This window comes from Felis catus, chromosome B4, assembly GCF_018350175.1.
Source record: "Felis catus isolate Fca126 chromosome B4, F.catus_Fca126_mat1.0, whole genome shotgun sequence".
Taxonomy (NCBI): domain Eukaryota; kingdom Metazoa; phylum Chordata; class Mammalia; order Carnivora; family Felidae; genus Felis; species Felis catus.
In genome coordinates, this window is record NC_058374.1 from 127,340,085 (window position 1) to 127,351,092 (window position 11,008).

General features: G+C 41.4%; 1 protein-coding gene across 1 annotated transcript in view; it reads right to left on the reverse strand.

Moving 5' to 3' along the window:
* The window catches only part of BPIFC (BPI fold containing family C), a 53,945-nt gene extending 43,731 nt beyond the window's left edge, over positions 1 to 10,214 (reverse strand). Inside the window, exons 1-3 of the mRNA XM_045062292.1 lie at positions 7,951 to 10,214; positions 7,801 to 7,857; positions 1,933 to 2,033 (exon numbers count right to left, since the gene is read on the reverse strand). The gene's annotated coding sequence lies outside the window, so the exon portion shown is untranslated. The remainder of the gene's footprint in view (positions 1 to 1,932; positions 2,034 to 7,800; positions 7,858 to 7,950) is intronic.
* Positions 10,215 to 11,008: the final 794 nt, after the last annotated feature.

An 11,008-nucleotide genomic window follows, 5' to 3' on the forward strand; every position in this document is an offset into this window, starting at 1 on the left:
GAAGGCAAGATTAATTATTTCACTTACTAATGGCTGACTGCGTCTTAGTCTCTACAGATCAAGGGACGCTTTTAATTAAAACTCCAAAGAAACATTATAATTAACTAGGTAGAATAATTATTCACTAAAGAAAGATGCCAAGATGTTAGTGTTCCTTAACGGTGTTAAGGAACTGAGCATCCTGCTTCTTAGAATGTCCAGGCTATTCCCATATAGAAAAAAGCTGTTTGAATACCAGACTTCATTTGAGCTTGGAAGACAAATCATATTATTCTTTGCAGGAGAGAAAAGTGAGAGGGATAGGGATCATCTGTATATGGGGTTGGGGGGGGATGTGCCAACATTTTGTATTGGTGAAATCTGGTTAAAAGGACACCCTGAAGAAGGAATAGGAGGTAGGAAAAAATAAGAGCTAACATCTATTTTTTTGTTATGCTCTGGGCACCAACCATATATTACCTCATTAAATCCCCACCAAGACTGTATGAGGTACTAATATTGTCTAAATTTTATAGATGAGGAAACTAAGAGGTTAAGTATATGCCTAAACTTAGGCGTCACAGTTAAGGCTGTAGAGCCAGGACTCAGGACCCAGGTGTCCTACCTCCCGGAGTCTGTTCTCTTAACCACTATGCCAAACTGCTTCTTCAGGAAGTGGTTAAAGGGCAGCCCACAGCCCAGGAGATGAGGAAGGTGAGGAGAGAGAAGGATGCTGTTGCTAGGTAATACATCTGCTTTTCCAAGTTTCTAACTGAATCTGTGACAGTGACACAGATACATGTGTTTGTTTGAAGTTGCTAGCCTATTCCTGACCAGAGGAAGCTGTCTGGAATTTGTGTGGCTCTCAAGAGAGATCAGTGACCCTACAGTTCACCCTGGAAGGGCTGAGGAGACATCTGGCAGAATCATCTTATCACTTGGAAGCATCTCCTCCTCTCTTCCCAGATCTGTCCCAGGCCACCCTCTCCTGATGCCTGTGATGACTGATCTAGACCATGGCCCTCCCACCAGTCACATTCTGGAATGGTTTATGGCACTATCTCCCTCCTGGTTTTGAAAAATAAACAAATCCACTCACCCACTTACCTCTACTTATTATCAGTTGTGTGAAAGGGAACTACATTTTATTATTTGCAGTTCAAAGTGAATTTAAATTCATGTTAAATTTGAAATGTACATACATGACCCTTATGAGACATGAGGGATATTGTGGAACCAAGCACTCATGATAGTGTAATACAACTTTGAAATGTCTGAGAACCATCAGTGTGAGCCCACATCACACAGACAAGGGTTTCTCCACCTTAGTGCTATTGACATTTTGGGTCATACAATTCTTTCATGTGGGGGCTGTCCTTTGCGCTGTGGGACATATAACAGCATCCCTGGCCTCTGCCCTGATGTTAGTAGAACCATTTTCTCCTACCCTAGTTGTGACCAAAATATCTCCAGTCTATATCTGTCTAATGTCCTTGGACAGCCTTGGTTGAGAATCAAGAAAATAAAGTATATTCAAGTATTCTATCTAGCCCTTGCTATAGAACATGGCTCCTCTTGAGGGCCAGATTCTAATATTCCTAATAATATTTTTCTTAATTATACAATACATATTTGAAAACATTCTCTTGGTGACAGAGGTGACAGATTCAAACAAGACTGAAGTTTACATAGCAAATGGTGAAAATCCTTGGTGCTCCTCCCATCCCTTATCCCTGTCTTCTGTATGCATCCTTCTAGTTTGCTTTCCAAGAATATTTTTATATTTTTATTTTGTTTCTTTCAACAGATTCCTTATATCTTAATTTGGTCCTTGGATAGGGTTTTAATCATTTTAACAGCTTCTGAAGATGCTTTTTCTAGCTTGCATGGTCCGAATTTCATCTCACAACACTTATTTAAGGTCCATTTCAATTTCTTACCAAGCACACCTACCTCAAAGTGCTTCGTACTGTTAAGACAACCCAAAACAACAACAGCAAGATCACATGGTCCAGACCAGTGGTTCCCAAAGTGTAGTTTCACAGCAGCACCACCTGGAAATCATTAGAAATGCAAACTCTCAAGCCCTTCTCCAGACCTACTAAATTAGAAACTGTGTAAATTAAAGCTCAAGATTCTGGAAAATGTATTGGATTTGTAAGTAAACACTCAAACTAAGCCCAATCTGGCATTCTCAGGTAGAGACAGAATGAAGATCATACTTTCCAAACAGATATACCAAGAACTCAGAGATAAGCATGAATATCTTTATACCATTTTAAATTTTGCTTAACCGGGCCTAACAATGGAGGTGGGGACTGGATGTTGTTGATGATGGATAAAACCTGCCTTGTCCCCTTAAGAAACTCATAACCCAAGACTAGAGAAAGCCTGATATGCAAATAATTGCACTGTGATATGATGGATAACATTCAAAAGTATGTTCCAAGTGCTCTTGGAGCAAAAGGAAGGAGCAAAACACTTTTCTTTGAAGAAGGTATTCCAGGTAGAAGGATCAGCATGTGCAAAATCACAGAGGCACACAAACTTACTTGTGGGAGAGGATGTAAAGTGGGGGGCCAGGGGGGATGTATTTTGGATTAGTGCAGTGTGAATAGGGATCATTGGGAAGATTGAAGAAAGTGGTTTCCAGCTGGACTATGAACGGTTTTTATCATGCAAAGAAATTTGGTTTACATTTGGGAAACTAAAGGAAACTCAACAATAAGAAAAATATAATTAAAAATTGGACAAGACATATATGAAAAGCCCACAGCTGATATCATGCTAAATGGGGAAAAACTGAGAGCTTTCCCCCTGAAATCAGGAATATGACAGGGATGTCCACTCTCACCAGTGTTGTTTAACATAGTGTTGGAAGTCCTAGCCTCAGTAATCAGACAACAAAATGAAATAAAAGGCATCCAGATTGGCAAAGAAGTCAAACTTTAACTTTTTGCAGATGACATGATACTCCACATGGAAAACCTTAAAGACTTTACCAAAAAGCTGCTAGAACTGACACATAAATTCAGCAAAGTTGCAGGATACAAAATCAATGTACAGAAATTGGTTGCATTTCTATACATCAATAATGAAGCAACAGAAAGAGAAATCAAGAAATTGATCCCATTTACAATTGCACCAAGAACCATAAAATACCTAGGAATAAACCTAACCAAAGATGTAAAAGATCTATATGCTGAAAACTATAGAAAACTTGTGAAAATAAATTGAAGAAGACACAAAGAAATAGAAAAACATTCCATGCTCATGGATTAGAAGAACAAATATTGTTAAAATGTCAATACTACCCAAAACAATCTACATATTCAATGCAATCCCAATCAAAATTGCACCAGCATTCTTCTCAAAGCTAGAACAAACAATCCTAAAATTTGTATGGAACCACAAAAGACCCTGAACAGCCAAAGTAATATTGAAAAAGAAAACCAAAGTAGGAGGCATCACAATCCCGGACTTTAGCCTCTACTACAAAGCTGTAATCATCAAGACGGTATGGTATTAGCATAAAAACAAACACAGACTAATGGAATAAAATAGAGAACCCAGAAGTGGACCCACGAATGTATGGCTAACTAATATTTGACAAAGCAGGGAAGAATATCCAATGGAAAAAAGACAGTCTCTTTAGCAAATGGTGCTGGGAGAACTGGACAGCAACATGCAGAAAAATGAACCTGGACCACTTTCTTACACCATACACAAAAATAAACTCAAAATGGATAAAGGACCTGAATGTGAGACAGGAAACCAAAATCCTAGAGGAGAAAGCAGGCAAAAACTTCTTTGACCTCGGCCACAGCAATTTCTTGCTTAACATATCTCCAAAGGCAAGAGAAATAAAAGCAAAAATGAACTATTGAAACCTTGTCAAGATAGAAATCTTCTGCACTGCAAAGGAAACAATCAACAAAACTAAAAGGCAACCGATGGAATGGGAGAAGATATTTGCAAATGACATATTGGATAAAGGGTTAGTATCCAAAATCTATAAAGAACTTACCAAACTTAACACCTGAAAAACAAATAATCCAGTAAAGAAATGGGCAGAAGACATGAATAGACACTTTTCCAAAGAAGACATCCAGACAGCCAACAGACACATGAAAAGATGTTCAGTATCACTTATCATAAGGGAAATACAAATCAAAACCACATTGAGATACCACCTCACACCAGTCAGAGTGGCTAAAGTTAACAACTCAGAAAACAACCAATGTTGGTGAGGATGTGGAGAAATGGGAACACTCTTGCACTGCTAGTGGGAGTGCAAACTGGTGCACCTGCTCTAGAAAATAGTGTGGGGGTTCCTCAAAAAATTAAAAATAGAACTACCCTATGATCCAGCAATAGCACTACTAGGAATTTATCCAATGGATACAGGAGTGCTGATTCATAGGGGCACATGTGCCCCAATGTTTATAGCCGTGCTTTCAACAATAGCCAAATTATGGAAAGAGCCCAGATGTCCATCAACTAATGAATGGATAGAGAAGATGTGGTTTATATATACAATGGAATGAGAAAGAATGAGAAAGAATGAAATCCTACTATTTGCAATAATGTGAATGCAACTGGAGGGTATTATGCTAAGTGAAATAAGTCAGAGAAAGACAGGTATCATATGTTTTCACTCATATGTGGAAATTGAGAAACTTAACAGAAGACCATGGGGGAAGGCAAGGGGAAAAAACAGTTTCAAACAGAGAGGGAGGGAGGCAAACCATAAGACTCTTAAATACAGAGAACAAACTGAGGGTTGATGGAGGGGAGCAGGGGAGAGGAGAAAATGGGTGATGGGCATTGATGAGAGCACTTGTTGGGATGAGCACTGGGTATTGTATGTAAGAGATGAATCATGGGAATCTATCCCCAAAACCAAGAGCACACTGTATACACTGTATGTTAGCCAACTTGACAATAAATTACATTAAAAAAAAGTGGGCAAGAGAGCTGAAAACACCTCACTGAAGATGTATTGATGGCAAATAAACATACGGAAAGATGCTCAGCATTATCAGGAATTGCAAATTCAAGCAACAAGATACCATCTGTTAAAATGGCTAAAATCAAAAACAACCTGACAATACAAATTAATGCAAGTCTCATTCACTGCTAATGGGAATACAAAGTGGTACAGCCACTTTGGAAAACAGTTTGGCACTTTCCTGCAAAATTAAACCTAGTCTTGTCATATGATCCAGCAGTGGTGTTCCTGGGTGTTTATCCAACTGATTTGAAAACTTAGGTCCACATAAAAGCCTGCACAAACACAAACATTTATAGCAGTTTTGTTCACAATTGCTCCAAACTAGAAGCAACCATTTTATCAATAGGTGAATGGATAAAGTATAATACAACCATACAGTGGAATGTTATTCAGCATGAAAAAGAAATAAGCTATGAAGCCAAAAAAGACATGGATTAATCTTAAACACATATTGTTAAGTAAAAGAAGCTAGTCATGAAGCCAGAAAATTCTATCCACATTCCGATTCCAATTACATGTCATTCTGGAAAAGGCAAAAGTAAAGTGATGGTAAAGAGACCAGTAATTGGTGGTGGGTTGGGGGGGGGCGAGGGGCACGTAAGAGTGGTGGTGAAGTAAGTTGAAGCACAGGGGATGTTTCAGGTTGGTGAAACAAGACATTAGGCATTTGTCAAAACTAATAGAACTTTACGGGTCAAAGAGTAAATCTTAATGTATGTAAACTTAAAAAAAAAATCATGTAGGAGATTGAGAGGTCCATGACAGAATGCAGAATATGAGAAAAGAATCTAAGTGTATTACAAATGTATGAAACAACCTTGCTGAAGGGGATTGGGGAACAAGATGGTGACCTGGGTCACTTTGGGAAAGAATGGAGTCTGTAAGACGAAGGGCTACAGGCACTGTTGTTGAAGCACTGTACTGCAGTCGACAAGGTTGTTTTTGACAAGGGTATGGGTTAAGAACTGTGAAACTGCTAGATACTGGAAATGAATGATTACATAAATGGATGGTGGATGGGGTGGAGCTAGATTTGTCACAGTTGGATTGGGAATTTACAGACAAAGCAAAGAAGGTGACCAGAATGATCATGTGGCAATGGATTAGAGTTGGCAACATGAGAATGAACTCATGCTCAGCTTCATATATAGATATAGATGGTTACGTATGGAAAATGTACATAGACATATCTCTCAGATGTGTCAGCTGAGAAGGCTTAGAAGCAATAATACCCCAACAGCAATGAGCACACCTAGCACCCAGATATTGGTTTCTTTTTTTTTAATTTAATTTTTTAATGTTTATTTTTGACAGAGAGAGAGAGAGAGAGAGAGAGAGAGAGAGAGAGAGAGAGAACGAGCGAGCATAAGTGGGGGAGGGGCAAAGAGAGAGAGAGACACACACACAGAACCTGAAACAGGCTCCAGGCTCCCAGCTGTCAGCACAGAACCTGATGTGGGGCTTGAACTCACAGACAGTGAGATCATGACCTGAGCTGAAGTCAGACACTCAACTGACTGAGCCACCCAGGCGCCCCCCAGATATTGGTTTCTAATACCACTCTTCAGTAAAAGGAACTGGGGCACCGTAGAAAAATGGCTGATTCTAAGGTTGGGGCAGGATGTATACAAAATTGTCCTAAAGCATCTTATAGTAACAGAAAATAAGAAAGTGCTCAAAACCAGAAAAAAAAGAAAACACAGAACAAGTGAACAAAAATCCACAGTAGTATCAAATGGATACAGTAGCCAACTGAAAGATGTCCCAGTGGTCAAAGCCGGAACAATTTGAGCAAAAAAAATAAATGAAGTAGTATTAGATTATAAGCCAAAGAATAAAAGAAATGTAACTCCACAGTGATATAAATAAAGGCCTGAATAAATAGAAAACAGAACAAATCTCCTGTATAGAGGAAATTCAAATAATTTATGTACACACTCCACCCCTAAGGAGGTAGGGCATAACTCCCACTCTAAGTGTGGGCTGCACATAGTGACTTTCTTCCAAAGGATACAATATAAAAAGGAGAAAAAAGGAGTAACTTTACAGTGGAGAAGCTGAGTGATCTGGGTTAACATCAACAGCGAGAAGTCATATTGACAGTATGCACTGTTGACATGAGAATGGAACCTGGACTTCTGCGGTCTACCTCCCAGGAGCACGTTGCCTCAGTCTAATCATGAGAAAATATCAGACAGATTGAAGGATGTTCTACAAAATACCTGACCAGTAATTCTTAAAACGGTTAAGGTCATTTAAAAAAAAAAAGAAAAAAAGGAAGTCTAAGAAACTGTCACAGTCAAGAGAAGCCCAAGGAGACATGACGACACTAGGTGTAATGTGGTCTCCTAGGTGGGATCCTGGAACAGAAAAAGGAGATTAGGAAAAAACAGAGAGAATCTGAATAAAGTATAGACTTTGGTTAATACAAATGCATCAACCAGGCATCAGGGTGGCTCAGTTGGTTAAGGTCATAATCTCATGGTTCGTTCATGAGTTTGAGTCCCACATCAAGCTCTCTGCTGTCAGCACAGAGCCTGCTTTGGATCCCCTGTCTCTCTTTTCTCTTTGCCCCTCCCCTGCACACTGTGCTCTCTCTCTCAAAAATAAACATTAAGAGGTTACTAATAGGGAAAATTGAGTATGTGGTATATAAGTCTTCAGAATCATTCCATAAACCTAAAACCATTTTAAATATAACATTTTAAAAAAAGGAAGCCTTGTGAGCCAATGTATTCCCACAGAAGACTGACATTATCCCTTTGTAGTATTCTATGAAATGGCTCATTAAAAAAAAAGAAATTTACATTTCTGAACTCTTTGAAAGTTGCAGTAACTGTTGCTTGCAGACATTAAAGTGGGATCTGTAAGAGAAAAAAAAATTCTCAAGGAGAGAAATAGTTGAGAGATCATTGTCATGGATCTTTGAGGTTTTGGGTGATCATCCTCTAGAGTACCTTAAATCTTGGCAGTGCCTTGGAGATGCTCTGGTTCTCTTCCAGGACCCTGCTAAATCCCTGTGATTGGATTACTTCTGCCATGCCAGTGGTTACACCCTACTGGGCAAAGGATTGAGACAAGGATCCCAGGTAGATTAGTTTTCATTGTTTTAACAAATGGTCGCAAATGTAGTGGCTTAAAACAAAAGACAACCAAAGGTATTCTCTCACTTAACCTTTACAACACGGCTGTCTGATACATTCTTGTTACTATTTTCATTTTTATAGGTAGTAACTTATCCAGGGTTACACAGTACTGAGAGGTGGACTGTGGTAGATGGTCTTTAAAGATGGCCACCACATTAGCCTTGCACTGTTTTCTCCAAGAATGGTATCTCAGAGAGAAACAGACTTCTATCTTTTTTAGGTTACTATTCAGATCTCTGTTAGGGTAGCTGAAGCTGTATCCTAACCAATAAGGCCTCCAAATATAGCCATTTTCCAACTTCTATTATGTCTATCTCTGTAACATCATCCCTGCTCACCCATCGTCTACATTCTTACTGTCATCCCGCTAATTGCTTCCTTCTTTCAGTTACCAAAAGAGTCTCCTAACTGAGCTGGTCCCTAATTTCAAGACAATTTTGCCTTCTGGGGAACATGGGGCAAAGTTTGAGGACATCTTTTGCTCTTACAACTGAGAGAGAGGTTTCTAGTAGCATTTGTGGATAGACCAGGGATGCTGCTGAACATCTTACAAGGCACACAATAGTCCTCCACAACTACGACTTACGAGGCCCCAAATGTCAACAGTGCCAAGATTGAGGAACTCTGATCTAATATATATCCCCTGTACTTGACCAGTGATAGATTCACATTTCAGATCTGACCTATGCCCCTTGTGGTGTATCCCCTGTACTTGACCAGTGATAGATTCACATTTCAGATCTGACCTATGCCCCTTGTGGTGTATCCCCTGTACTTGACCAGTGATAGATTCATATTTCAGATCTGACCTATGCCCCTTGTGGTGTACACCTGTCAGACTCATGGCTTCCTATCATCTTTTGAACAGCCTGTCTACACCTGGCAGAAATTCCAATTATTTTAAGTCTTGCCTTCCCAAGGAAGGAGTTCAGACTCCCAATCTCATTCTCCTTTGTAGCCAGGACTCAGACATGGGACTCGATCTCCCTCAAGCAGATGCATCCCTATGAGCCTTTGATTTAGAAGTGAGCAAAGTGAGGAAACAGGTTCTTTTGGAAGCCTGGCATTTTGTTGGTGCAGGAGGCTGCAAAAACATGTGGCATATGAAGGTGGCAGCCATTCCACAGTGGTTCCTGTCAGGGTGACAGTTTCCTCCAGGGCCAGGTGGGGCAGCAGCAGCAATCCCAATCATGATAGTTTCCTCATCAGGCCAGTTCTGCAGCGTGGTTGAGTTCCATTTCTGGTATTATCCAGGAACCACTTCTTTAGTCCTCCCCCAAATTCCCTGAGCTATCCAGAATCCTTTTAAACATGTTCCTTTTCTTCTTAGCCAAAGCTAGTCTCTATTGCTTAGAAGTAAGCAACGTCTGATAAAGAATCCTCTGCTTAAAACTCTTCATTGACTTCCCAAACATTCTAGAATGTGTCCCAAATCCTTCGCTCAGTTCAAGGCTCTTCTTTATCTGAGATGTACACACTGTCTCTCTGACCACATCTTCTGTCTTTCTCTCAGGACCTGAGCCACCCTGGTCCTGCCACCCTTCCTCAATCTCATATTCCTTGCCAATCAAGAACCCTACTGGCACAACCCTTCTCTAGGTACCCCTGTGCCCAGCATTGTTCTGATCTCTATCATAAACAAAACACTTATTATGCTCTACTACAAGAATTGACTCACTCAGCTGTTAACTCTGCACCGGTAGGAACATGCCTTTTCCGTTCTCTGAGACCCCAGCACCTGGAATAGTATCTGTCAGAAAGTCGGTGTCCAACACATGCTTATTTCATGAAGGTCAGGATGTGGACAAGTACTGCCACCTAGTGGAAGAAACTTCATTTGATTCTTTTATTATAGTTTGGACAACCGGCTATCATACAAAGATGAGATTTTAAGATTCTCCAAGGTATCATCATCATCATCACTGTCAGACCCTCAACGGTAGCGGGCCTCCCACGTGGGTCCCGATGATCCCTGTCTATTGGTATTCATGCCTTTGGATTGATCCTCCCACACTGACGGGTTGGTTAGAATGACAGAAGTGATGTGTGACTTCCGAGGCTGCATCACAAAAGACATTGTAGCCTCTGATTTGGTCTCTCTGGGATCACGTGTTCTGAGGGAAGCCAGATGCCATATCCTGGGGACACTCAAGAGGTCCGAGCCATGAAAAACAGGCCTCCTGCCAACGGGACTGTGAGTGAGCTTATCCTGCAAGCAGGTTTTCCAGCCTGAGTCAAGACTTCAGACAAATGCAGCCTTGACCTGCATCTTGACTGCAATGTCACGAGAGACCGAGACAGAACCACCCAGCCACTCCATGCCCAAACTCCTGATGTACAGAATCTACAGGACAATAACTGTTCGTTGTTTTAAGCTGCTAAGCTTTGGGGTGACTGCTATGCAGCAGATTACTACTATACCCTCTGATATAGGTGACGGACTTAAAGCTGTTTCATATTTTGCAGTAACACGAGAAAACTACCAGAGCCTGGGCTCAACCTAAGGCTTCTCGGAACAGATGCCTGCCGCTGGAGCTGGGCGCCACGGAGGAAGTGGGGTAAGAACCAGGCACGCCTGGGCCTTGCGGAGGGGCGAGTCACATACTGTGCAGCCTCTCTCTCGGCGCTAACATTCTCCACGCACGCCCGGAAGGGGTCGGCACGGCCCGGCCGCAGAATAGCGGCTACCATCGCCTAGCTCGCTCGCCGCGGCAGTCTCGGCGCTTGCGCATTGTGGTCCTCCCGCTCCCAGGCGGCGCCGTTGCGCGCCGAGTCATCGATCGCATGACGCCCAGCGGCCTGGGTTGGGCAGGCCGCCAGCCGCCCGCTCGCCGGGTGGGCTCCAGGGGGCGCCCTCAAGAGAGGGGCG